The following is a 26,758-nucleotide window of genomic DNA, read 5'->3' as shown; positions in this document are numbered from 1 at the left end:
TCCTAATATCCCAGCCAATTGCCTGTTCTGGCCTGGACCTCTGCTCCTCTACTCTCAGCAAACTGCTCTGTGGTGTCGGGATGGCTCTCGTTATCTATGGTGCTCTCCTAACTCCATCTCGACAGGATCGAACCCAGTCTCTCCTGCTCTCCCAGCTTAATAAGATCACAACAGAAATCACTGCCCAGGTTTGGGCTCCACTTTATTGCAGTGTCTGCCCAATACTGGGGCAGCCGTGGCTGTGGGCTCTCCAGTGATGGGGACCAGGGCATATGAAGTCTGCTTCTCAAGAGCGCCTGTATGTATATTTCACAATTTCACACCCAGTGGCTTGCTGGATTAACAAGAGTTAGGAAGCATGCAATAAAGTCAACAGCCTTGCACTGGGACTTCACACAGGTTACCCAAGCACTTCAGCGTGAGAGTCACCCTCGAAACCATTCCTTCCATTGTGTCTTCTACCTTCGAGAAGGTACAAGGCACCAATTTCCACTCATTGCCAAAGCCAGAGCCTGGGCTTCACCTTTGATCACTGCCTCTCCCTCACCCTGTCCGCACAGCCAATCTCTACATCCAACCAATCTCTACATCTCCATCCAACCAACGTCTACATCCTATCAGTCCTGCTTCCTCCAAATCTTGGGTTTTTTTATGTGTCTCTACATCCACTGCTCCATCTTCATTCAGGCCAACATCATCTTTTGTAGTCTTTTCAAACACAAACACAGTCACCATCCTCCTGTACAAAACATTATTCAATGTCTGGCCATTGCTCTGTGGTCAAAAATAAACCCTTCATACAACTTCCAAGCCTTTGCATATTCGACCATTCCCTGCCTCTCCAGCCCCATGCACACCTCTCCCCACATCATGTCTCGTGCCCGGATGCCAGAAAGCATTTCAGCTCAGTGTTCAGAGCAGATTGTCTTATGCTATTGGAATTTCACCAATGCCATTGCCACTGCCTGTAAGGTCTCACACCACAATGACCTTCTCCCAGCCTGAGTAACTCCTACTCATCCCATGGGCCTCAACTCCAATATCATCTTTTCCAGAAATCTCTTCTCACATCTCAATTGGGTTAAGGGTCTCCCCTCCCAACCAGTATGTTCCCTTCATTCCCTTTAATGGTAATTGGTATTCTGCATGGAAACTGCTGGTTTTATTGTCTGTGTTCAACACGAGACTAAGAACCTTCAGATGGCAGGCATGGTGTCTCTCCTTATCCATGTGGTATCACCTCATCCCGAGCAGGGCACAGCCCAGGCCAAGCAGACACTCGGTAATTCTCTAACGGTTACATTCTCCTTCTCTAGAATTAAATTTGCCGAAGGCATAGATAAGACTGTTCCATGTGAATAGTCAGATGGTTCAGAATACATCTGAATCCAACATATGAGGCTGATTTGGGACCTGGACCAGAAAAGGGACATTTGTGGGAAAACTGGTAAAATCCGCATAAGGCTTATAGATTAGACTAGCATCACATCGAGTTAATCTCCTGACTTTGGTCATTGGTCTCATGTTACATGGGACTCTAACATCTGAGAAATTTGGGCAAAAGGCACGCAGAAAGGCATTGCACTCTTTTTGAGCCATTCTTTGTACGTAAAAATTATATCAAAATAGAAGTTTTAAAATGTAAGCAAAATAAAAGTGTAGATTAGCGGGAAGAATGAGGACCAACTTCAGGATTCCACTGGAACTTGCTTTTCTTAGTAAATTCAACACCAGTGTTCTTTTCCTTCTGCTTTTCTCTTTCCTGTAGAATCTGCCGGGTAAGGCACGGGGCAAGAGTCTTATTCCTGCGTATCTGCATGAAAAGGCTGTGGGTCTTGAAGATGCGGTGGTGTGAACGTCAGCCTCCAAAGCCCTGCTCGGTGCCATCAGACTAGTCTGCCAGTTTACTGCCAAGCTTCCCATCCACAGAGTGGAAAAGTGCCAACTCAAGCTCACTGCACGGAGACAGGGCAAATGACTCCACCAGACTTGGCTAAACACTGGAGCTGCTTCCTACAGAGCCGGCTTAGCTTTTAACCTTCCGAGAAGGGCAGCGCCTGAAACGTTCATGGGAATGGATTTCACAAACAGGGAAGAACACCCGGAAAGAGAGAGCCCCGCGCAGCATGTCTACAGCCCAGCCCCAACCCAGAGCTCCAGCCCCTGCCTTTCATCCTCAGGCCAACATGGGTCACCCTCCGCCTCGTCTTCAGGGCGCAGATGGGGCTGTCTGAGCCCGGGTTGCAGCCTTTCTTTCAGATGTTAGGAGTGGGGAGGGGTGGCAGGTGAAACTCCAGGCCCGGTTCATCAGCTCGAGACTTAAAGCTGAGAAAACATCCCCTGCAGGCCTCAGTCAGGCCCGGCGCCCTCCACGAACACAGCGAGATCCCGCTGCTCTCCCCCATGAGAGGAGCCACCGAAGAGACGCGATTGCCTTTGCTCCAATAACCATAAAGCCACTTGTGCTCAGAGGCAAGAGACCCAGAGCTTACCCACCCAGGTCCCGGAGAAGGGAAGCCAGCCCTGGCTTGGGCATCCGGGTCACATGGTGACCGCTTGCCCCTATGGCTGCCCCGAGGCTGTTAAAATAGAATCAAATGAAATCTGTCCCCTCCAACTTCCACCTAAAGATCAAAGTTCTACCCTATGGTGATTACACAGAACTGGTTTGTTTTCTCTACTATGTTGTACTTCTTTACACATCTGGAGACAGCAATCTTTTTCCACCCAAGTCTTCTTTTTCTTTTTTTTTCCCCCCAGATAAGCAGCCTGTTTGCATTAGACAGTTTTGCCACTCACCTCCGTACAGCATGGTTTCTAGATTCCTCAAAATGTTCATCACTGTCTCTTGGATTCGCTTTCAAGGTTCTTTCTATAATGCAATCGACAGGTGAATTATGAGGTTCCGGACCAAGAAGCCAGCACAGAGGACAGCAGAGTTAGCTCCTCTGATCCACACTCCGTCTCTCCATTCATGTAGGCCAAGATGGACTTTGTAGCAATGTATGGGGACCCTGGCTCCCACTGAAGTTACCAGGCACCCGAACTCCAAAACATTCACTGATATTTACACAATTAACTTCCGAATGAAGACGATTATACCTTCATCACTGTTAACTTCATTGCTGAAGTTAACACCGATGTAACTCCTGCCGCCAGGCCTCCTGAAGACATTGGAAGGCCCTCCTAAAGAAGAGTGCCATGGTGGGCCCAGGCATTTTGCCTGGGAGAACACACAAGAAGGGAGTACATCAGCATGGCCCGGCTCACCAGATGAGGCCTCACTCATTCCTAGTGAAGTGGAACAGAGAAGACCCCCAAGCATTGGAACATGGAGATAAGGCAAGAGGAAGCCAGTCTGTTCCAGAAAGGATGTGAGGGCATGGGAGGGATTCTGGAGGGAAGTGAAGGGCAGCTCTGGATATTTGGGCACTTGTAAGCCAAATGGAAGCCAGCAGGCCTGTGGGTCTGGAGGAGGGGACTTGGTGACTCGGGCATCCTTCCCCACCTTCATTCCAAGGAGCGAAGACAGAAGCATCACTCTGGCTTGGCCACTCCTCAAAGAAAGAAAGAGAAAGAGATTGAGTGCACAACTCACAAAGGATCTGATTTACTGCTTCTGGAAGAAACACTGAACCTTTTTCATCTTGATAGCATCCAGACTCCCGGAGGGGCATCAATTCACTTCCATGGAGAACAACAACATCTCTGCTCTGGAACTGCAAGCCACAGTCTGCGAGAAGAAACTCCACTTAGGAAAGTGGCACCAAGAAGCCACTTGGTGCAAAGACAAAGAAATGCATTAAATTGATCCCTTACACACACATCTCAACTGGGGAGAGTTCTGCTGCAGTGAACTGTCAAAAAGAAAGTCAACGTGCCAGATTTTCTTTCATCCCAAAAGGGAAGTCAGTGAAATGGAGCCCTAGGATTTCACTAGCAGATGTGTCAGCAGCACATGAACACGAGGTAACCTTGACCTCTCACAGGAGTCTGCAGATTTCAAAGTGTCTGTGCAGATGAGTCAGGTCAGCGATGGCCAGGTGGTTCCATAGTTAAACCATCCACGGATTAGACCGTGGCTGGTCTAAGGTCCGCTGAAGGCAACTTCTGGGTGGTAACAACAATTGGGAGGTTTCATGTGTGGCCTGTGGTCCCAGGAGGTGTGCGTAGCTTCTTGGCCTGCACGGTCTCATCTCACGTTGGTCCAAAGGCAGGGTGTTTGGCAGACGATCCCCGTCGCTTCTGGTTGAAGTTGTGGCAATTCGTTGTCTTGTCGTTTCACTTAAGTCGCTCATCTCTCTCCTTTCCCTGTTAGGTTTTGTTTTCGGAAGTATTCAAAGCATCTCGAAATATAAATCTGAAAGAATTGAGAGGAATTATTCTTTGTTTAATGTTTATTGAATTTTGAGAAAGAGAGAGAGAGAGAGAGAGCACATGCAAGCAGGGGAGGGACAGAGAGAGAGGTGGGGGACAGAAGATCGAAGCAGGCTCTGGGCTGATAGCAGACAGCCCGATGCGGGGCTCAGATTCAGGAACCGTGAGATCATGACCCGAGCCAAGGCTGGATGCTCAACCGACTGAGCCACCCAGATGCCCCTAATTATTCTTTAATCAACAGGAAAATTCACAGCATACTTAATATAAAACAGATGTATATTAATTGAAAACAGGGAGCCTTAAAAAAAGGTAGAACTTTCAAACCAAACCATTCTGAGATGGAAAAAAAAACAGCTAAAGTTTAAGAAATGTTACAAAATTTGAGCAGAGAGTAAGACAACCCTAATAGCTCATGGAGGATTTACGCTGTGCCAGTGACTCTTCTAAACACTTCATCATATGAAATCATTTCATCTGTTTACGTTTCTGTGAGTTATGAATTTTTAAAAAGAAAAACTTTAGATCCCAAAAGAGTTGTTTCCTCATGGTTACTTTTCCAGTAACTTTAAGAGATAGGATTTGAACCCAGAACCCGCACCCTTAACTATGATACTGCTTCTCCCCTGATATACAGGTACACCTTGGAGATACCTCAGATTTGGTTCCAGACCGCCACAATAAAGGTGGTCAAATGAGTTTTTTAGTTGCCCAGTGCATGTAAAGGTTATGTTTATGCTATACTACGCTGCCGTCTATTAAGTATGCAGTAGCATTGTGTCTAAAACACAATGTACATATCTTAATATAAAAATACTCCATTGCTGGAGCACCTGGGTGGCTCAGTCTGTTGAGTATCGGACTCTTGATTTTAGCCCAGGACATGATCTCAGGGTCGTGGGCTCAACCCCAGTGTCAGGCTCCACTAAATGCAGAGACTGCTTAAGATTCTCTCTTTCTCTCCCTCATCCACTCTCCCTTGCTCGCCTTCCCTCTTTCTCCAAAAAAGAAATAAATACTTTATTGCCGGGGAAAAAAAATTGCTTAGCATCATCGGAGCTTTCAGCGAGTCATAATCTTTTTGCTGGCCTGGGGCCTTGCCTTGATGTTGACAGCTGCTGACTGATCAAGGTAGTAATTGCTGAAGGTTGGGTAGCTGGAGCAATTTCTTAGAATAAGACAATGAAGTTTGCTACATCAATTGATTCTTCCTGTCACTTGAATGCTTAGGGCCATTGTACAGTGATTAATTGGCCTAATTTCAAGATTTTTGTGTGCCAGGGAAGACGGAGGCCTGAGGACAGAGAGAGAGAGATGGGAGGACAGTCAGTTGGTGGAACAGTCAGAGCACACCCAACATTTATCGATGACGTTTGCCATCTTATGTTGATGTGGCTCATGGTTCTCCCAAACAATTAGAATGGAAACAACAGAGCTCACCATATCACTGTAACAAATGTAATAACTATGAAAAAGTGTGTCATGTTGTGAGCATTACCAAGATGTGACCCAGAGACATGAAGCGAGCAGATGCTGTTGCGAAAATGGCGCCAGTAGGCTTGTTTAGCGCAAGGTTGTCACAAACCTTCAATTTGTAAACAACGAGGTATGCTTACAATCTATTGAATTTCCCTTTTGAAAGAAAAAAAACCTCAAATTATGTCAAATCAAATATATTGTTTCCTTAATACAAAATTTCTCTCTCTCTCTCACACACACACACACGATTAAAATTAAGACAGAGGATAGACAAAGTTGTTACCGAGGCATGCTTACCTCCTTGTTTCTCGTGTTTACAGAGAAGTAAGGGAGCTGATCCCGCCCCTGGCTGGTTTCTCCTTCCCCTCCTTCATGTGCAGTTTTCTATCTGAGAGAGAATAATCTGACCAGTGGAAAGTGGAGAAAGTGACATCCGGATACTCGCCCCCCCGCCCCGCCCCAATTCAAGCAGAAAGAGCGTGTTCTCATTTACTTTGCTGTTTTTAAAACATGTCTGTGCCTTATCATTGTGGGACTTTGCACATTTCTACCTCTGGCACTCTACTCTTTTGTTCCTAAGTGTCTAGCTTTCAGCTGAGTATGTAACTTGGTCATCCTAGGCGGCAAGACCAAGTTTCCTCACTTCAATGAAGAAGGAAAGGGCAATTCCATTTGCCCTTAGGCACAAAACTAGTTCTCCATAATAAAGCCATCCCTGCTCTTGGCACTCATCTGGCTCTGTTCTCAGTTTATTGGGAACCCAGAGAAGATATAAAAGTGCAGTATTTACCCTGCTCTAATTGTCAAAAACACGGTGGCACTTCAACAACTTATTTTAAAAATTGAAAGAATGAAAACATAAAAAAGCAAGGATGTAAATAATAAAATTCACAATTGTGATTGTACAGCAAGAGATATAAAATATAAAGATATGAACATACCGTTTCAATCCAAAACAATGCACATTTTCAAAAATGTGCGGAAATTTTATAAAAATCAACTGTATCCTTTTCTCCCAATAACATCTTAATTTGAAAGTGTACAAATCATAACCAGCTCATATATAGACCAGATCCAGATACAAAGAATAAAAGGGTAGCTTCTTTCCCCAAAAGTAAAGTTAACATTTTAAAATAAAAAACAGTGCCAAAAGAAATCTAAGGTAAAATTGAAAGCTATTCAAAGTGAATGTAATTGAGAACGTTATACATCAAAACCCATAAAATATAGCCAAAGAAGCACTCTGAGGAAAATGTATAGCTTTAAATGCATTTCCTTTCAAAAAGATTTAAATATACTGAAACGTTTAATTTCAGTAGTTCTTCAAAGTAAAAAAGGAGTTCACGACAATAATACAGAAGTTAATGAAATAAGAAGAAATATAATAAGATAATTAAATAATGAGACCTCTCTGAAGCTAGCGGTCTCACCTACCTGATGCCTCAGTCAGTCTTCTCTGAGTGGAGCCCTCAGACCTACCTCTCAGGTCACAATGCCTGGGCGGGACCCCCTGACCCAGTGTCAGTGACTTCACTCCTTCAGAAGCAGCTCGCTCCCTCTTTGCCTAGCTCTCCTTAAAAATAGCTGTGTCTACAGGAAAGAACATCCAATGGAAAAAAGACAGTCTCTTTAACAAATGGTGCTGGGAGAACTGGACAGCAACATGCAGAAGGTTGAAACCAGACCACTTTCTCACACCATTCACAAAAATAAACTCAAAATGGATAAAGGACCTGAATGTGAGACAGGAAACCATCAAAACCCTAGAGGAGAAAGGAAGAAAAGACCTCTCTGACCTCAGCCGTAGCAATCTCTTACTCGACACATCCCCAAAGGCAAGGGAAATAAAAGCAAAAATGAATTACTGAGACCTTATGAAGATAAAAAGCTTCTGCACAGCAAAGGAAACAACCAACAAAACTAAAAGGCAACCAATGGAATGGGAAAAGATATTTGCAAATGACATATCAGACAAAGGGCTAGTATCCAAAATCTATAAAGAGCTCACCAAACTCCACACCCGAGAAACAAATAACCCAGTGAAGAAATGGGCAGAAAACATGAATAGACACTTCTCTAAAGAAGACATCCGGATGGCCCACAGGCACATGAAAAGATGCTCAACGTCGCTCCTTATCAGGGAAATACAAATCAAAACCACACTCAGATATCACCTCACGCCAGTCAGAGTGGCCAAAATGAACAAATCAGGAGACTATAGATGCTGGCAAGGATGTGGAGAAATGGGAACCCTCTTGCACTGTTGGTGGGAATGCAAATTGGTGCAGCCGCTCTGGAAAGCAGTGTGGAGGTTCCTCAGAAAATTAAAAATAGACCTACCCTATGACCCAGCAATAGCACTGCTAGGAATTTACCCAAGGGATAAAGGAGTACTGATGCATAGGGGCACCTGTACCCCAATGTTTATAGCAGCACTCTCAACGATAGCCAAATTATGGAAAGAGCCTAAATGTCCATCAACAGAAGAATGGATAAAGAAATTGTGGTTTATATACACAATGGAATACTACGTGGCAATGAGAAAGAATGAAATATGGCCTTTTGTAGCAATGTGGATGGAACTGGAGAGTGTGATGCTAAGTGAAATAAGCCATACAGAGAAAGACAGATACCATATGGTTTCACTCTTATGTGGATCCTGAGAAACTTAACAGAAACCCATGGGGGAGGGGAAGGAAAAAAAAAAAAAAAAGAGGTTAGAGTGGGAGAGAGCCAAAGCATAGGAGACTGTTAAAAACTGAGAACAAACTGAGGGTTGAGGGGGGGGTGGGAGGGAGGGGAGGGTGGGTGATGGGTATTGAGGAGGGCACCTTTTGGGATGAGCACTGGGTGTTGTATGGAAACCAATTTGATAATAAATTTCATATATTGAAAAAAAATAAAAAATAAAATAAAAATAAAAAATAAAAATAGCTTTGTCTAATAAGCGAAACTCTACAGTTCTTGTGCTTAGACAAGTGAGGAGAGAAGATGTAAGTGTGGAGGCAGAAGTTAGCTCTCTCTCATATGCCATGGGGACCTCGCTCTGCACCCACTACAGGACAATTGGAGGATGGAAGGCAGGTCCTGAGACTTCCCCAGGATTCTATTCATGCCTGATCTCCTCCCCTGGCACAGATGTATGACAACCATCCCCTAGCCAAGCTACTAATACACCACTCCCCCTGCCTGCCCCTGCTGGAGGAAAGCACCTGTGCTGAGTGTTAAGTTCCAGAACATCCAGCCCCCTCCCCTGAGAGGAGAAGAAAGGAGATGTGCAGAAATGGACAAAGACCCAACCCTGCATCTCCACGAGACCAGGTCCTCAGAAGAAAGAGGAAACCGGCCAGACTTGGATCGTTAGGGAGAATAAGCTCAGTGGATCCATACCCTTCCAAAGGCAGCAAAATCATACATATAAATGTTGACTGCTTTGTTGTAACTATTTGGAGCAAGTTTAAATCACAGAATTCCAGAGGCAAAAAGAATGGTTTACCACTGTGTGCACCCTTTCATTGATACCTGAAGCCTGAGTGGGAGAGGAGAAGGTCAGACCCAAGGTGATGCCTCAGAGGTGAGCAGCAGGCACCAAACCTCAGCCACCTAGAGCTGCTTGGGCAAACATGGCATGCTCTCCTTTCCAGGCAGACTCACGTCCTCCCATGCCTGTCCCAGGGCAGAGCCCACTGAGTCCGGGTGGAAGTCCTCTCCAGAGGCTGTGCTTTTTTTTTTTTTTTAATTTTTTTTTTCAACGTTTATTTATTTTTGGGACAGAGAGAGACAGAGCATGAACGGGGGAGGGGCAGAGAGAGAGGGAGACACAGAATCGGAAACAGGCTCCAGGCTCTGAGCCATCAGCCCAGAGCCTGACGCGGGGCTCGAACTCACGGACCGCGAGATCGTGACCTGGCTGAAGTCTGACGCTTAACCGACTGTGCCACCCAGGCGCCCCTTAAATGTTTATTTTTGACAGAGAGAGACAGAGCATGAGCGGGGGAGGGGCAGAGAGAGAGAGGGAGACACAGAATCGGAAACAGGCTCCAGGCTCTGAGCCATCAGCCCAGAGCCTGACGCGGGGCTCGAACTCACGGACCGCGAGATCGTGACCTGGCTGAAGTCGGACGCTTAACCGACTGTGCCACCCAGGCGCCCCCAGAGGCTGTGCTTTGTGAGAGCGATGGCTTCTCCCTCATTCTCCCTTAGGTCCACCAGCCCGACAGGGCACGGCTCTCTGGCCAATGGCTACCAGGGCCAGGGAAGGCTGCCTAAGAAATGCCCCATCAGCACAACGAGGAAGCCGTCCATTAGCAGAAGAACAAGATAAGGCGAGTGGAAAACCAGAGGGAGTCCTCATCTTGTTCAGACAGCATCAGCTCAGACTTGGGGGATCCTCCAGGCACGAGGAACAGAGGAACATGATGCCATCTCCCACCAGCGCTCAGGCTCTCTCTCTGCTGCCTGCCCAAGTGCCAGCCTCTTTGTTGCCGGTCAAATGATTCTTTTACAACGCAAGTAGAACCTTCTAGGTACGGTCAAATGAGTTTTCAATTCCATCCCTCACCAGCCTGGGCAAGTCACGTCATCTATTGAACTTCTATTTCTCATCCCATTTAGCAAACGACACTATTACTAAATGAGCAACTATTTAATGGCAGGTGTTGCCGAACACACTGATGATAAAACATGAAACAGTGCTCCTCTGCAACTGCACTGCATCTTACATGTATGTACATGTAAAAAATATCTCAGCTAGCGGATGAGGGTTAATATTCAAAAGTCTGCAGATACACACACGCTAAATTGTTGACAGCGGTTCTGGGAGGAAAGTCCGATTAAGCGGATGGATGGAAATTGGCTTTCCCCCCAGTTCCAGGGAGATGGTCCTGCAGAGTCCCCCAGCCATTGGGCTTACCATCCAGCTCTTCCAGATCCCCAGTGCACACACACTGAGTCACTGTCCCCCTTCAAGAGAAGCAAATTAAGAGAATGGCAAGAAACAGTAGAAGCACATGGGGAAAACATGTCACCTGTATGTGTCTGTGCAAGCGTGTGCAGCTGTGGAGTATTCTGGGGGTAAATGGTCGCATTCGGGGACATAGACTAATTTTGTACTTTTCCCTGTAAGGTGTGAATACAGTGGTTAACACAGTTGGGTACAAATTAAGATTGGATTCTGTATCAAGCAGGCACTGCTCAAAAGTTTTAAAATCTTAAGTCAAAAACTCTCAAAGACTCTCCAACTCTAAAAGATTCTAAAACTCTAAAAAAAACTCTCCACCCACTTTTATATTTTTAATGACATTCTTAACCTCTGTTTCAGGGACTGCTGTTAATTATGATTTTGGGTAGCTTTGTAAATTGATTCCAATTTGTCTTTATCTCAGTGACTTTTTAGAAGGGAGATCACAGCATTTTTTTTAAATCGGGACAAGATAACTTCCTAAAGCATATGAAAAAAATATTGTTCGCCTTGGCTTCGTTGACCCAGGAGCTCTGAGTGCCAAAGATATATGGATTCAGATATGCCTGCATAGATGTAAATTTTAGTTTTCTGTGCCTTTGTATCTATACAAGTTTACTGTGGTTTACAATACTGTTTCTTTTCTTTGGTTTTCAACTGGCTCACACTTCCTTATAGTGTTTTCTAGCACATAACCTATTTGTACATCATTAAAATAGGGTAGTAGCTGCGACCATAGTGTTCATTGTCTTCTGCACAGTGATTCAATGAGCTGCATTCAAAACCAGCATTTCACAAGTTTCTTCATTAGAAGCAGTGGAATTCTAGTTGACATGATTTGAGAGTTTCTGGAGAAAGGTTTACGTGTTCTGAAAGTGCATTGGTTGTAACTCTATGTGGCATTTCAGCCTCATTAATCACATGATGAAAGTTTGCAAGCCTTTATTGCCAAATGAATTTTGACCAGAGTATACTGAGAAGAGCTAATATAAAGGGGATGCTCTCAAAGTATCTTGGTTGTTCATTTTACTTAGAGTATATTGTTCAATTCATTTTAAACCTGTGTAAAAGTTGGTGAGGCTTCAAAAAATCCCCAAGAAAGCATGGAAAAACAGAGATTCGCCAATAAAAATGCCTTCATGCAAAATTAATAGAGAATCAAACGTTTTCTATAACTCTTTAAAAGTTTTTGCTATAAATGTAAGAGTTCAGAAAACAGTGTATCTTCAGTTAAGGTCTAAATTCTCAAAGCTACATGTTGATGCTTCTAATCATTTCCATCACTGTTTTTCTTTTGAAATGCAAACTAGCGCTTTTTAACAAAAGAAAAAAGGAAGAAAAAGAATCAATTCTTGGAATAAGAGACTGTGCCTCTGTGTAAAGCGATTGGGATTTTATTATAACCATGTTTCCACTCCTGAACCCTGCAAGGATCCCCCCTCACCCCCCCCCCCCCACAACACACCTGGATAAAAAGAATGAAAGGAACCTACCATCTAATGCAGATGCAGTTCTGAACCAACTAATTTTCGTCCTCATAATTTAGAACTTTGAGTAAAAAATACATTTAATACCACTGATTGATTACTCAGGGCTTTGACCACACTTTTAAGTAGAATCCAAAGTAATCAAAGCAGAGTAAGCAAATGTATCCAAAGTAAACTTTGTTTCAGGAATGTTACCACCCCAAATAGATTTTAGGGCAGAAATGGGAAACACTTTTGAGTGATTCCATCCAGAATTATTTTTGGAAAAGCTGGACTGGAGTAGATGAATTCTTGTTCGGCACGCACTTTAAAGGGGAGAGAGAAGATCTGATTTCAGTTTTAAATATTTTGGGGGGAGGGGGAGGGGGTTGATAGTTCTACAACTTTTGATATAGAAGTTGCCTTGGGAATTGTTTTCATTATCAAGTGTAAAGATTCATTTCAGGATGGCCAGCTTCCCATGGGTTTCTCTATTCCCTGGAGTTTCTCCTAACCTCAACTCATAATCAGTTGCCATACGGAGGCGAGAGCACTCAGGGTGAAGGTAGTCACTTTAAATGTAGCTACTTCAAAAGTGATCAGAGGCTGGGGCACCTGGGTGGCTCAGTCAGTTAGTTGAGCATCCAACTTCGGCTCAGGGCTCAGGTCATGATCTCCCGGTTCGTGAGTTCGAGCCCCACATCAGCCTCGCTGCTGTCAGCACAGAGCCCACTTTGGATCCTCTGTCCCCCTCGCTCTCTGCTCCGCTCACTCTCTCTCTCAAAAGTAAAAATTAAAAGTGATAATAATAAACATAAAAGTGATCAGGGCTCCTGGGTGGCTCAGTTGGTTGAGCATCAGACTCTTGATTTTGGCTCAGGTCACGATCTTACAGTCGTGAGATTGGGCCCTGAGTCAGGCTCCGCGCTCAGCGTGGATTCTCTCTCTCCCTCTCCCTTTGCCCCTTTCCCCTGCTCGAACTCTCTATCTCTGTAAAATAATAATAGTAGTAGGAAGAAGAAGAAGGAGAAGAAGAAGAGGAAGAAGAAGAAGAAGAAGAAGAAGAAGAAGAAGAAAATTAAAAAAAAATAAAAGTGATCAGAGCGTTTTCCGTGGCGAGGCCATCAGCATTTGACTGAACGCAAAGTGCGCTGAAGAGTTACGTTGGTGGTTGTTTCTCATCACTAACCTTGCTTGCATTTTCGTACACCACTGCTTACGCTAGTATCTTAGTGTGAATTTTAACAATGCTTTCACAGTGTATACAGAGTGTTAAGCCTAATTTATGTAAAAATGTTTCTGTATACCTTTATGTATTTTGCCAAGAACAGCTACGACAAATGGTTAAATGTTCTTGAGTAGTGTTTGTGTTTACTTTGACTATGTTCTATTATCATTCGCCACCCATGAATTCGAGTGTCAGGAATAGAAAAATAAAATGCTAACATGGTCTCTGAAAAACATTAAAAGATGGATGGAAATCAGAGCTCAGTTTCCATCATCAGAGTAACAAAGGCCACGGTCCCTCTGGAAGAAGAGGGAGCGGACTGCCATGACCTTGAGGCCCCCCGCCCTATGATTCTGTGGTTCCTGACTCTGACCCTGCAGCCCCACCTGCTCCACAGCCTTGCAGACAACACCCAGAGGAGTTCGAGCCTCAGCGAATATCCCTTCTTTCTCTGCTCACTGTCTCCACAGGGGGGACAGACTAACTTTAGCTGCAAAATCCTCTTCCTCCCTGAGTTGAATACTGAGAGATGGAGTCCAGCTAGATAAATAAAGCAAGTCCCTGCGGCAGAGACCCTTGCCACCTTCCGGAGCCAAGAGAAACTTCCCACCAATGGACAGCCGGACTGAGCAGCTGAGGGGCCACCTCACGTTTCAGGGTTTGGGGGAGGAGGGCCACGGGGGACAAAGGAGGCTCAGCCCTGTAACATATCCCAAATCACCATTCCTCACTGCACTAAAACCGCAGGAGGCCTGGGGATTCTCTGACGCGGAGGAGAAGAAGCTTTGTTCACGGATGCTGGCCGGATCCTGGAGAACAGCGGAGTGGGAGGCACAGGACCCGTGTGGAGACCCGAAGCGGCTCTCAGGAGGGGCCGCGGGGAGGCCAGCGCCTGGCTCTGTTATTAATGTGCACACAGAGCCGTGGGGGCCAGACAGGCCTGTCTCCGAGGAGAGCGATGGCTCAGCAGAGGAGGCAGCACACGTTTCTCTCGGCTCCTGGCTGTCTGCTGAGGCAGAGAAACTGTGAAGGGAAGGTCAGGGTGCTGTTTTGAAATAGAGAGATGGCCAAGCAGCTTTGCCAAGGTGCTACGTCATTGTCTCCTAAGACATCTGTCCTATGGGGACAGGTGGTAAGACAGTCTTGCTGCGGTCTGCAAAGGAAACGTGCCCTCGGTCCAGGGGCCAAACAGGATGGTGGTAATCTCCAGGCTTTGCGAGGAGCAAGTGGAACCGAAAACATCAGTCCCTCCCACTGCCCCCAGAACCCCGAGTGGTACTACTCATCTGAAAATATTATTATGACGAGGAGTGCAAGGGTGAACCTGGGTGGCTCAGGCAGTTAAGCGTCCGACTTCAGCTCAAGCCATGATCTCACAGTTCGTGGGTTCAAGCCCCGAGTCAGGCTCTGTGCTGACAGCTCGGAGCCTGAAGCCTGCTTCGGATTCTGTGTCTCCCTCGCTCTCCCATGACCCTCCCCCGCTCATGCTCTGTCTCTGTTTCTCAAAAATAAATAAACATTAAAACAAAATTAAAAAAAAAAAAGAAGAGGGGCTCAAGAAAAAAGGGAGTCTTAGGGGCAGCAAGACAGTAAGGATGTGACCAGAGCAAGGAGAGCAGCTTAGAAACTTCTCTGGTGTCACCGCGGTGACACTCCTGCTCCCAGCCACCAGCCACCGTGCCTGGTCCCCATGGAGACTTCCAGGTTTTCTCCTGAGCCGCGCTCCCTCCCCCCGCTGGGTGTTCAACCCCCCCAGGTCCTTGTTCATGTGCCACACTACAGTGGGCGCTCCCCAAGTGGCCGCCTTTTCACAGATGCCCATGTGAGGACAGAGGGCCACTGCTGCCCATGTGAGGACAGAGATTCCAGGCATCTTCCCTAGTGCAACGCCTGGAACACCGGAAGCCCCCAGGGAACAGGTTGATGGGATTCATCCAAATAAGCATCCTACTTGGGGCACCTGGGTGGCGCAGTCGGTTAAGCGTCCGACTTCAGCCAGGTCACGATCTCGCGGTCCGTGAGTTGGAGCCCCGCGTTGGGCTCTGGGCTGATGGCTCAGAGCCTGGAGCCTGTTTCCGATTCTGTGTCTCCCTCTCTCTGCCCCTCCCCCGTTCATGCTCTGTCTCTCTCTGTCCCAAAAATAAATAAACGTTGAAAAAAACAAATAAGCATCCTACAGGACAAAATAGCGTTCCCATTTCTGGAAAAATAAACTGAGGCTGCAGGTTTGTTTGTTTGTCCCCCTCTCCCCCGCCCCCCCCTCCCAGTCTTACGTGTCAGCTTCTGCTTCCAAGTCCGCCTCACATGCTACCTGCACAAAGTTAGGGCACGTCCTAAGTTGACAAGAGCTGGCGTGGCCCACAGTGAGAGTTCCCAGGAAGGGGTCTTCTGGTGCCGCAAGGGAAGGAAGAGAGCAAAAGGCATCGATGCCAGGCTGTGAGCCCTTCAGAGGGGGTGTCTGAGGCTACCTTATAAAAGGCATTGCAGCTTCCTCCTTTCTTTCGGGTTTCCACCCTGGGGGAGCATCTGCGATTCTGGACCCTCAGGCAGCCCACAGAGGGAACCCTAAACAACTTGCCAGCCGTGTGCAGGAGCCACGGTGGAAGAAGACCCCTCAGTCATGCCTTCGGATGACTGCGGGCTGCGTGAGACATACCGAGAAGAACCACACGCCCAAGTCTTGCTCAAACTTCTGACCAACAGAAACCAAAAAGATCACGAATTATTATTGGTCTTTTTAAACCTTTAAATTGGGGGTGATTCGTTATACAGCAATAAATAAGTAACACACATTAATAACTGATTTAGTCACTGCAAAAAAATAAATAAATAAGGGGTAAGTATACGATTATCTTTATTTAATAAATGTGGAAATAGGGGCAGGCAGCCAGGATACATTTGCCAGAGCCATATGGTTTTGAGCCCATACACTTTGGGTCTCACTTCACTATCCAACACAGTAGCCAAATTTAATTTAAAAATGTTTTAAAGAAAAGTTTTGTTTCTCAGTTGCATTAGTCATATTTCAAGTGGTCCGTGTGGCGAATGGCTACCATATTGGAAAGAACAGGTAAAGAACAGTGATGTCCTTGCAGAAAGTTTGATTGGGCAGCACCAGCATAGAGCATGTGCTACTAATCACTAAATATCTGCCAGCTACAAATAAATTGGGAGATCCCTGTTTGAATTCACTGAGGGATTTACCACCTTATTAGCAGGTCCCAGAGTATAAGTGATTGAATGGTACAGACTGAGGGCTCTGGGCTTTAAGGATTCATTCCCTAGTCTGGATACACCAGGTTCGAAGAGATGCACATCTCTTAGAGCACCCCCACTTCCTTCCCATCTTCCTCGGGTTTCCCTGGCGTTCTCCTTGTCACTTAGTGTACCCACATTCGGTATGCCAAGGCATATGGCCCTGGGATCCTCTGCTCTCCAGCCCATCACTGCTTGGTTTTTTGTCCATTGACCACTAATCCACTAACTACATGGACCAGTTACTCACCCTGCACCCCATGCTGGGTCACAGACACACCAAGGAAAATAAGATTCAGCCTCTTTCTTCATGGACCTCACAGTCCATGGTTCCCTGCAAGGTGGCGCTGGGACCTATAATAGAAGAACCTCTGGGGAGCTATGGAAAGACAGAGAATGGAACAGGAAACATGTTTCTGCCTGGAGGGGTTTGGGAAGGACACACAAAAAGACAGCATTTAAACTGGTCTAGGCAGGCAAAGAGGCCCTGGAAAACAGTGAAGAAAGGCAGAAGCATGCCAGACACAGTCAGTGACTTCAAGGAGCACAGTTTACTCCAGGAACAGTGAAGCCTGAAGAAGCCAAATAATATGGTAAAAAAGGAGACTCATGCCAGGCTATATGGGGCCTCCAATGCATGCTAAGAAATGTGGTCTTTGTATAGGAAATGGAGAAATTGCCTTAGCATTAGCATTTAGTTTGGGGGCTGCATTCCAGATGTAAAGTCACCCGGTAATGGATGTACATTGGAGGGTGATGGGGTGGCTGCCACCATTTTGGATGTGGTTCCTCCAACTCCCCACTGACTCTCTGGGCTCAGGTGAATGGTGAATAGTACGTAGGAATATAGCAAGAGACTGACAGCCCAGGTGTGGAGAGATTCTAGCCTATAGAAGGGCTATAGGTCAATCCACTGAAAATGAACTTGCCGACAGCCAATTCACAATGCACATCGGAGGAACACCGAACACATGGCGAGGCAGGTTATTGCAGCTGCTTTGCCAACAGAAGCAGAAACAGGGCCAACCAGAAGCCTAGGCCAAAGCAGTGCCAAAGATAGGGTCAGGACACAGAGCAACAAAGGGGGCATGGCAGTAAACTGTATTTAAAGGAAAGCCCACCCATTCACACATGCCAATGGAAGAAGGCACTAAACCCGGGAGCCAAATCCTCAATACCTCGCAGAGCAAGTCACTCTGCGATTTGGAATTTGGTCACTTGATTGCCAATGAACCAGCCACTGGCCAGTTGCTTCTCAGTGAATTACTCTGCCTCCCAGGAAAAGGCCCCAAGCAGTCTACACGTTTGGCTTCCAGGCCATTCGCTCTGGTCACCCACCCAGGCATAAGTAAAAAGTTTAAAGAACAATGAGTTTCCTCAACTCTCGGCAATCTGTCTTTCCTCACCTCAGAGCTCAAATCCTCAGAACAGAAGGCTGACGTCATTTTCCACGGGTTGTTTCAGTCCTTTCCCTGGTCTTTTTCCATCTTCACTAAAATGTCCTTTCTTTCGGTCTCTTTCTCTCTCGTTCTCTGGCTCTTGCCCTCACTCTCCTGCTTGCCCTTGCTCTGTCTTCCTATAAACAATAATATAAATTACCACTTAGCTTGAGCTGTTCAGTGTATTCTTGGTCTTTATGGAGACAGCATGCTCCATAATGGATCACCTTTGTGGAAAAGCACAGTCCCTATAATTAGGGGCACTTTGATGGAGAGCCCAAGCTCCATAACTCAGGAGATCATAAGCATTTCTACTCTGGTGGAGTCCAGTGTAATGCAAAAGAAACATGTGTTTCCTGTCCCTTATTCTAAATCGATTGGGCTATTTGTCTAATTTAAACACTCTATAAATTACATATATCCTCCAAAGATAGGGACGAGGTCGAGATACTTGATATATGCTTTTTCCTATGGCTTGAATCCGTCACTGTCTTCCACAAGGCCCCTTCGCTTTTTCCTGAGTGGATGGAGGCCCCATAACTCTCTGATCTACTTCATTTTCTCTGACACCCTTTAGGATCCCTGTTCAGATAGTTTGGCCAGAGAAGTATGGCTGACTTTCAGAAGGCATAGAATAAGGGTTAAACTAGCGTTGCATCTCTGACCATCGTATGTTCAGTTAGCACAACCATCAAATTCTCTCCAGTTTCTCTTCCCGCTTTGTCCGTTAAAATAATATGAGACTTGAACAAGGGGAAAATTCAAGGAAGGTAGACTGGGTCTGGATACTTGTGGCGTGCGATTACGCACGACACTTGGCTGAGTGAGCACAGCTGAATTTTAGGAAAAGAGTTGTTCCAATCATTCAGTTTCTCTGATATGTGAGCCTTCAAGACGAGTGAAGATCTCTCTTTGGGATTTAGCATCTCCGACTTCAGGTACCCTTGACTTTTCAAATCTTGTTAAGAAAATGGTAGTCTAGCTATCAATTAAACTTTCTTTCATTATAAATCAATAAGATTTCATTTTGTTTTCAAAAGCTGGCCTTTGTTCTCATGCCCATCCATTAAATCACATATTAAGAGAATATATAACTGGAAGGGAAATAAAAGCTCAGTGAATTCAAGCCTGTCACTCTATAAATAGGCTGAAATCAAGCAAGGGATAACAACCGGATATGAGACTCATAGAAAAAGATACTCATGGCTAATAAACATATGAAAGATGTATCACTTGAATAAACTTTTTTTTTAATTTTTAAATTTATTTTTGAGGGGGAGAGAGAGAGAGAGAGCGAGCATGCACACAAGTGGGGGAGGAGCAGAGAGAGAGAGGGAGATACAGGATCGAAAGTAGGCTCCAGGCTCTTAGCTGTCAGCACAGAGCCCAATGCGGGGCTCGAACTCACAAACAGTGAGATCATGACCTGAGCCGAAGTCAGACCCTTAACCGACTGAGCCACCCAGGCGCCCCTATGTGAGTAAATTTTAATACAAATTATGATGTGGAGGAAGAAACCAAAAGAAGAACTGATTACCATTGAGACAAAGAAGCATGCACTGATTTGAGGAAAATTGGTGTCTTCTGTATTAAGTCTTCCCACTTAGAGACGTGATTGACTTCTCCATTTATTTGGGTCATGTTATACCCTTCAGTGCATGTAATTGCTTCATTTATGTCGATGTATATTTTTTGTTAAATTTGGTTTTTTTACTTCCCTTTCAGAGTTTTCTCATTTCTAGGTGATGCCCCTGTTCCTTAGTCTTTTATAACACATTCTGTTATTATGTCACATTAAATAAGAAATAAACAAGATGTTTAGCAAAGGTTCAAGCAACATTCTCTGAGGAAAGTGGGGGAATGTGAAAACCTCATCGAAGGGAGTGTTGAAATCGGTCTTTAAAGAGTGGGACAGTTTTTGACACGTGCTATATAAAAAAGTGCAAATGGGAAAGGAGATGATGGTGATTAATGAAATGCAGGAAGGGATTTGATGGGTCCTGGTGCAAAAGTCACTGGGATATGGGCAGCAGAGCACAGAGGTGTCCTCACCCCAGTGACGGAACATTCCAGAATGGTTCAGAGCTCTGAGTACTTTCAGGACACACTGCCGCTCTCTTTCTTTTCAGTCTCCTGCACCCTAAGCCCAGAGCCCTTGGGTTTCTCCCTTTTTCACACACTCCTCCTTCCCCCAGGTTGACACCCGAGATCTCTGGGCCTCCTAACTGGAATAAAAGCCTTGAACAAAACAGTCTTATGCAGAAAGACCCACTGTTGCCTCATTTCTGTCTTTGGGCCCCACTGGCTTTACCCAGGTAGGTGTGGGCTCTACCTTTAACCTTTGGCCTCCTTAACTTGGACATCTCTTGTCACTGCACTTGGGTAACTAAATTTTACCTCTGTTTCTTCCAGTTCACTCTAACCACTGGATATGGCTTTGGACTCCACCACCTAACTCTCCAGCCTGTCCATGGTTCTCCTGGCTGTCCCATCTAATGCTGATTGAGAGGCCTGGCCCAGGTCTTCCTACCTGTGAAGACAGACGATGCTTCTACAGATGCATATCAACACTCCTGTCCTCCAGAAACAGAGATCGGACGTTCACATCCACGTGCAACAATTCCATTTAAACCTGTAATGAGCACCATGATGTGGCACCTGCGTGGCTCAGTCGGTAAAGCACCTGACTTCAGCTCAGGTCATGATCTCACGGCTTGTGAGTTCGAGCCCCGCGTCGGGCTCTGTGCTGACAGCTCAGAGCCCAGAGCCTGCTTCAGATTCAGTGTCTCCCTCTCTCTCTGCCTCTCCCCTGCTCACACTCTGTCTCTCTCTCTCCTAAAGAAGAAAAACAAGAACAAAAAACCTGTCATTAGCACCATGAGGCCAAACTTTCTCAGAACTTTATAGCATTCAATGTGACCTGATGGGTACTTCCTGTTTCTTTTCCTTTACCTCAGGGAGAAGTGTCCTTAACCAATTGGGAACTTTAAGAAGGCCCACCAATCTATACCTATGGACCCTCTGGACAGAATAACTCTAATGGTTCAACCAGAAGCAAAGTTCAGTAAAAGACTCCAATAAGGAAAGCCACCGATAAATAAGGAGGCTCATCTTGAATTCACCACACCATGCTGATTCTCAAGAGGTGGGTTGTGACTAGCAAATGAGAATGAGAACAACAGTTCCAGGAATTGGTCCAATCCAGGGGTCCTCAGCAGAAGGTGGGCCATCTCTGAGAAATCAGAAGACACCTCACCCAGTTTCTTTTTAAAAAAAATTTTTTTTAACATTTATTTATTATTAAGAGACAGAGAGACAGAGCATGAGCATGCGAAGGGCAGAAAAAGGGGGAGACACAGAATCAGAAGCAGGGTCCAGGCTTCAAGCTGTCAGCACAGAGCCCGACGCTGGGCTCAAAACCACAAACCGCGAGATAATGACCTGAGCCAAAGTTGGACGCCCAACCAGCTGAGCCACCCAGCCACTCCCACCTCGCCCAGCTTCTATTTTGACTTCTCATGTGTCTATCTGGAAAGTTAAAGGCAACTTTCCTAACCTCCCTAGTAGCTAAGATTCTGGGCGATTTAGTTTCTGCCAATTGGATGAGTTTCTCAACTTTAATTCAGGATAGAATTAACTAAATTTTGTAAATGGAACAGATACACCAATTGAAAGACAGAGATTGTCAGAGTACATTTAAAAACATGACCCAAATATGTGTTGTCTACAAGAAATTCACTTCAAGTGTAATGATACAGCCAGATTGAAAGTAAAAGAATAGAAAAAGATAAACTATGCAAACATTAATCAAATAAAGCAGGAAGGACTATATTAAAATCAAATAAAGTAGAATTCAGAGCCACAATTATTACCAGAGACAGAGATATTATTAATGATAAAAGTCAATCTACTACGAAAACAGTAACGCTGATTGTGTATGTACACATCAAACGACAAGGCTGCGAATATGTAAAGCAAAAAGTGATAGAACTGAAACGAGAAGTAGACAAATCACCAATTATCACTGGAAACTTCAAAATCCCTGTTAAAAATTGATAAAATGACTAGACAGAAAAAGGGCAAGAATGCCATCACAGGCAGCAGAAACTTATCAACATTCATAGAATGCTCCACTCAACAGAATGCACATTCTTTGCAAGTGCCCACAAAATATATGTCAAGATAGACACTCTTAGGCTCTAAGAGTGCCTCACCAAATGTAAAAGAATTGAAATCACAGAGAGCGTATTCTCTGGCCACAGTAAAATCAAACTAGCAATCCATAACAGATGGATAACAGGAAAATCTCCAAACATTTGGAAACTAAACATCATACTTCTAAATAATGCATGAGTCAAAGAGGACATCTCAGAGGAAATCAAACCTACATTGAACTAAATTAAAATGGAAATATAACATCAGAATTTCTGTGACACAGCTGAAAGCAGGGCTGAGAGGGAAACTTACAGCATTCGATGCACACATTAGAAGAGGAAAACTCTCAATAATTTAAGCACTTTCCACAAAAGAATCTGGAAAAAGAAGAGAGAAACAAATCCAGAGAAAGTTCCTGGAAATAATAAAGAGAAGAGAAGAAATCAGTGAAGCTTAAAACAGAAAAAAATGGGGAAATCAATGAAACAAAGAGCTTTGGAAAGTGTGATGAACTGACAAACCTGTAGCAAGATGGACAAATTTTTAAAAAGACAAAATTACCAAAATCAGAAATATAACAGGGGATATCACTACAGGCCCTTCAGACATCAAAAGGATAATAAGGGAATATTATAAACAACTCAACACACATAAATTTGAAAACTTAGATTAAATGGACCTATCCTTGAAAAGGACAAGTTACCACAGTGTATCCAAAATAATTAATAGTTTGAATAGCTTATAACTACTAAGAAAATGGAATTTGTCATTTAAAAATCCCTAGATACAAATCTTCAGGCCCAGATGGTCTCACCAAGAATTCTACAAAACTTTTAAAGTAACACAAAGTCCATACATCTTTTCCGGAAAATAGAGGAAAAGGAAACACTTCATCAAAATTAAAAGCTTCTGTTAATAAAATGATAAGAAAAGCTACAGAAAGGTGAGAAAATATTCACATAACCAACACAGGACTAATATCTAGAATATATAAAGGAGTCTCAAAATTCAACAGTAAAAATAAAAATAATAACTGAGTTAAGAAATGCACAAAGACACAAAGGAATTTTAACAAAGAGGATATAAAGATGGCAAATAAGCACCTAAAATGATACTCAGCATCATTAGCCTTTAAGCAAACGCAAATTAAAACCACAATGAGCTCTCACTATACACCTATCAGAATGGCTAAAATAAAAAGACATAGGGGCACCTGGGTGGCTCAGTCGGTTGAGCGTTCGACTTTGAGGGCATGATCTTGCGGTCCGTGAGTTCGAGCCCCACGTCGGGCTCCGTGCTGACAGCTTGGAGCCTGGAGCCTATTTCAGATTCTGTGTCTCCCTCTCTCTCTGACCACCCCCCCCCCACCCCGTTCATGCTCTGTCTCTGTCTCAAAAGTAAATAAACATTAAAAAAAAAAAAGTTTATTTATTTTTGAGACAGAGAGAGACAGAGCATGAATGGGGGAGGGGCAGAGAGAGAGAGGGAGACACAGAATCGGAAGCAGACTCCAGGCTCCGAGCCATCAGCCCAGAGCCCGACGCGGGGCTCGAACTCACAGACCGCGAGATCGTGACCTGAGTAGAAATCGGGCACTTAACCGACTGAGCCACCCAGGCGCCCCCCCCCCAAAAAAAATTTTTTTTAAAGAGGTAATACCATCGAATGCTCGCATGGATGTAGAAAAACTGGGTCACTCATACACTGCTGATGAGAATGTAAAATTGGAGAGCCACTTTGGAAAACAGTTTGTCAATTTCTTTAAGAAGTAAGCATGGAACTACCACAGGACCCAGGAACTATGGACATGAAACTCGGAGTTGAATTAGTTAATTAGGGGCTGAAGCATGAAGCCATGAAGGTTTATGCTCACATAAAAACTTGTTTACAAATATTTATAGCAGCTTCATTCATAACAGTTAAAAACTAGAAACTACCCAGATGTTTTCCAACGGGTTGAATAAGCGAAAGACATCCATACCATGGAATACTACTCATCAATAAAAAGAAACCATGGATACAGGCAACAACCTGAATGAAGCCCCAGAGAATTATTCTGAGCGAAACTGTCCATCCCATAAGATAATGTACTTGATGATTCCATTTATATAACATTCTTAAAATGAAAAAAATTATAGACATGGTGAACAGAAGCATGGCTTCCAGGGTTTATGGAAGGGGGGGAGGTGGGCATGGCTATTAAAGGGGAACTTGAGGGATCCTTGTGGGGATGGAAATGCTGTCTCTTGACTGTCAATATCACCATCAATATCCTGGTTGTGATATTGTACTAGAGTTTCATGGTATGGATGTACCACAATTTGTTTATCTATTGGAGGAAACTAAGCAAAGTGTGTATGGTATATTACGCCTTACAACTTCATGTGAACCTATAATTACCTAAAAATAAAAAGCTTATTGAAAAAAAGGAAAAAAAAAACTAATCCCGTAAGCAAATGGAAACAGAAGAATTAAGAATTAATGAAAACTCTGTCAATTCTTTTGACTACAAACTGTCTTTCATGAACGCCTCACAGAGTCTATCCCGAATAGAAATTTCTAACTCTAACCAATCTACTCCTTCTCCTAAAGATGGGATCAAGGTGAAGTTATCAGCATCCATCTCAATAAACTGCATATTTCGTCCAATTACCCTCTTCTTTTGCCAAGGTTCAGATAATCTGTTACCTAAAAAATCCTGAACCAGCGTAAGGCCTGAAGCAAAGAGGCACCAGACATGATTATTTCATTATTGATCTCTAAAATAATCTAAACTCCATAAAAACTCAATTATAAGCAAGACTGATTGTTCAGAAAATGCTTGTTGAAAACCTCTACCACGGTATTATTGCCAAAATGAAACAGGGAAGGAAAAGTCTCTCAACAGCTCAGTTTCCAAACCTAAACTCAGTGATAGTGCCTTTTGCTTTCACTGACGTCTGAACACCTTGATTCGGGTCTTAGACAAACTGTATGCATGCCCACGTGGCCCAGCAAACGGGAAAATGAGCCCCTCCCACTGTTCTCTGCTAATGACAAGATTTACTACCGTGAGCCAGGAGTGACCTTCAGAAACAGCTGACCCTGTGGACTAAGTATGCTTCGAAAGAAAAGTAAAACATTAACTTGGCTGAAGGGTCACTGTTGCTTTTGGCATACATCACACACCATTCCATTCAATGAATTGATGGACTCCATCACATCTCTTAGGGTACATTTTGTAGTCCATATGCCCTGTCAATCCCAGGCAGAGACAAAATCGGACATCCTGCTAGGGCTAGCCAGCGGATGAAAGCAATGCTTAAAGTTTTCCTAAGAGATTGATATCATACCGTATATGCTTTGTGGATCTAAAGCCTTGATCCCCAACCGAGTCTTTTTCCAGCCACTTGAGTTAACTTTAAAGTTCTTTCTTCAAGAACCATCTTTAAGCCACCGGGGGCACCCTGCTGGCCTGCTTTCATGCAGAGGTGGGATAACTCTCCATTTGGAGATGAATCCATCAAGTTTCATAATTTCCATAACTGAATATTAGACCGAGCTAAGCCCACGGAGTTCTAAGTCTATAAAAACGTGGCACAGTAAGTATTAGAGTGCCATCCCTGACAGGTGATAGGATGTTACCCTAAGTCTCAGCATTGTATGCCCCGGCCCTGGTACCCCACCCAGTCACTGCCTTGCTCCCAGTCACTATTGAATATGTCCAATCTCTAAGGCTGGGTTTCTACTCTGTCTCTAATTTTGTATTCTAGTTCCCATTTGGCTGTGACCCAAGTTTTTCTGGCCATCCGGGCCTCCCTTTCTTCAAGGGCTAAAACCTGATTCCTTTACCACCCAGCTACTGACAACTCAAGATGTTATCACTCACCTGACTTTGAGTTTTGCCAGCTCTCAAAGATTCAAGCTCATGTTTCCAGAGTGCTATGAAACAGAAATTCTTGTTGATTTTTCTGCACTCACATAACCAGATCCACCCCAAAAAGAAAGAACAATCCCGGTTCAGACTCATCCTGGACAACCCTAGACAACTGGGATACTCCATTTAATTCAATGAAAGTGTTTTGAGTTCTCTTATATGTCTGGCACTTTGCCAGCTGTTGGAATTATAAAGATTAATATGACACAGCTCCTGCCCTCCCAAAGCTTGTCGCTAATTGGGAAAACATACATATAAACACAGATCTTCCAGCTAATATGGGAAATGATTTCCCTTCCCAGAGTAGGAGGGAAGGTGAGCACAAAAGAGAGAAAGAGATTTCCCAACACTGGAAAGAGTACCTCAGGTGGGATTTTGTAAGCAGCAGGCACCTGCACTAGCCCACCTGGAGCACCCTAGGGAGGTGGGGAGACTTTAGAGGGGACAGCCTGTATGGTAGGTGGCCTCACAGAGACTGGCCGC

The 26,758-nt window shown here is 44.5% G+C and overlaps 1 long non-coding RNA gene across 1 annotated transcript; it reads right to left on the bottom strand.

Annotated features, from left to right (window-relative positions):
* Positions 1 to 1,582: 1,582 nt before the first annotated feature.
* Positions 1,583 to 4,454, bottom strand: LOC123576773. Its single transcript, XR_006701574.1, has 2 exons — positions 2,800 to 4,454; positions 1,583 to 2,057 (listed from the first exon to the last, which is right to left on the bottom strand). It is a non-coding gene; the product is annotated as an uncharacterized LOC123576773 (long non-coding RNA).
* Between the last annotated feature and the right edge of the window lie 22,304 nt (positions 4,455 to 26,758).

Source organism: Leopardus geoffroyi, chromosome D2 (genome assembly GCF_018350155.1).
Source record: "Leopardus geoffroyi isolate Oge1 chromosome D2, O.geoffroyi_Oge1_pat1.0, whole genome shotgun sequence".
Classification (NCBI taxonomy): Eukaryota; Metazoa; Chordata; class Mammalia; order Carnivora; family Felidae; genus Leopardus; species Leopardus geoffroyi.
Note: the sequence above shows the minus strand (reverse complement) of the source record. Positions and strands in the feature narration are given on the sequence as shown.